This window comes from Palaemon carinicauda, chromosome 15 (genome assembly GCF_036898095.1).
Source record: "Palaemon carinicauda isolate YSFRI2023 chromosome 15, ASM3689809v2, whole genome shotgun sequence".
Taxonomy (NCBI): Eukaryota; Metazoa; Arthropoda; class Malacostraca; order Decapoda; family Palaemonidae; genus Palaemon; species Palaemon carinicauda.
In genome coordinates this window covers 14,922,169-14,924,668 of record NC_090739.1, presented here as the reverse complement: position 1 = coordinate 14,924,668, position 2,500 = coordinate 14,922,169, and the positions used below count along the sequence as shown (strand labels likewise).

Sequence of the window (2,500 nt, the reverse complement as noted above, 5' to 3'; positions counted from 1 at the left end):
AACAACTCGCCTGAAGAAGCCAAGAGAAAAGTGGGAATCCAAACAAAGCAAGTAAATCGTGTATAAGCACCTTGTTTAGACAGCCAGTTCGCAACAGACAAAAGTTTACTCATTATGAGCAATATGAGGCGAGTTGGTTATTTGTGTCTTCTTCGCCGTCTTTATTTATTACTGTGGGTATTTTTGTCGTAACGCTATTTGTGTGTTACTGAAACAGTAATTCTAAATGTCTTATCACTTATCCACACGTAAGAGCGCACACACACGCACGCACACATACATCTTCCTAATATAATAAAGAGCATGTCTGGCTATATATAAATAAATATATATATATATATATATATATATATATATATATATATATATATATATATATATATATATATATATATATAATAAAGAGCATGTCTGGCTATATATATATATATATATATATATATATATATATATATATATATATATATATATATATATATATATATATATATATATATTTACTGTCACGTTGACCGGAATTGCCTAACGTATGGCTACTCGGTCATACCGCGTCCCTCGGGTAGGGGGAGAGGGAACAGTCATACACTGGTGAGTGGTGGGAGTACCCCAGGAGGTACACTCGGAAACCACAATCTCCCAAAAATTGCCTAAACTGCCGTGTTGTAATTAGGAAAGGAGGAAGGGGTAGAAAGGTGTGAATATATCTGTGTGTACCAGTCCGTCCATATCTAAATATTTATGTTACTTTCGACGGGTCGCATACACTATTACTTGTATACAGCAATACCTTACCTAAGCAAGGTAGTAAACAAGTACAAATTCATCTTTTAACTTCCGAATCTTAGATAATCCAATCAAATTTCCATATCAGTCGCTTCATTCATTTACACAGACGACTCATAAGCAGTGCGTCGAAAACAACAATGAAAAATGCGCCATTCAACTCAATCTTGCAAGTATACATGCACATTCTGGATATCAATAATCTTTCTTTTCAATAGGTCTTTCCCTCATCTATCAAATATTCTTTAACACTTCCTTTCTCATTATCATCTAGGAACTATATACTGTAGTCATCCATTCTTTCCTCATGATCATTCCACTTGGAAATGATATGGTCAATCATTTGAATTATGCTAAGCTTTTTAAAATTTATGTATATCTTCACATGCTCAACATATCATTTATTAGACAAAATATGATAGTATCGTTCTTTTCAACAACTTCAGTTATTTATTTCATTGAAATTCAACATCCATACCTCGCTTCTATATAAGAGAGTTAATTAATATATATATATATATATATATATATATATATATATATATATACATATATATATATATAGATATATATATATATAAATATATATATATATATATATATATATATATATATATATATATACACACATATATGCATATATGATATATATACAATATATATATTATATATATAATATATACATAATATATATATATACTATATATATATATATATATATATATATATATATATATATATATATATATATATATATATATATATCAACTGCAAATTATTTTATGATAAATGCCTCTAGCTTGACAAGGGCTCGAACCTATGGCTCTAAATTGAAACAATCCAAACAACAGACTCTGTTAATTATATGAGTTGATTTTAAATCTAAGTACAGATTCCTGAATTCGACTGGAATATGTACTGTGAAATTCGTATGATCTTATATTCCTCTCTGATGACTCACTGTTGGGGCTACTTTGAAAGTGGCATAACTTCATAGAAGAATTTCCAAAGGATAAAATTATATTCTCAAGGTTGTATTCAATATTGAATACCATATGTTGGTTGATATTTACTTACATAAATGCATACATACATACATGCATACATACATACACTCAAAGGGACATTGATTTTTATCCTCCTGATGATGTCTAATTTATATGAGACCAATCAGAAACGATATAATCACTAAAATTTCTTCTTTGTAATGTGTTTGCCATGCTTTTCGAGTCTTCATTTTATTTAGCAATTTAAATTCTAGCTATTCATACAATCAAATCTTTGAATACTTGTTTGTGCAGATTCGTCAGTTTTTTTCTATGCTGTATAGATTTATGGTAATATTTTCTTCCTTTGCTCAGCTGTTGATGGTAATAAACAGAAAATTCTCGAACGTAAATAAAAATACCAAACAAGAATTTTCTGATTATATATAATTTACTTGACATATTTTTCAGCACTGCAGATATCATGTCAAGTTAATTTGAGCAAAAACTCTCTTTACCACCAAGAAATGCCAGACATTCCTTCCAGGTTTAGCCTCTTCGTACCCTCCACTGAGGTAAATGAAATGAGTGACAGGTGCGCTCCAATGTTGATGGATTAGTCATCATGCAAACGTGGCAAGTTGAGCTTCGTCCTTTTCTCGTATGAACTCGCGTTGAGAACTTTTCATTTATTTAAACAATTTCGTTCAGGGGAACGAAAACTCATTTAG

The 2,500-nt window shown here is 30.0% G+C and overlaps 1 protein-coding gene across 1 annotated transcript in view; it reads right to left on the bottom strand.

Annotated features, from left to right (window-relative positions):
- LOC137654235 (zwei Ig domain protein zig-8-like) overlaps positions 1 to 2,500 on the bottom strand; it is a 483,606-nt gene that overhangs the window by 369,806 nt on the left and 111,300 nt on the right. The gene's annotated exons all lie outside the window — the stretch shown is intronic.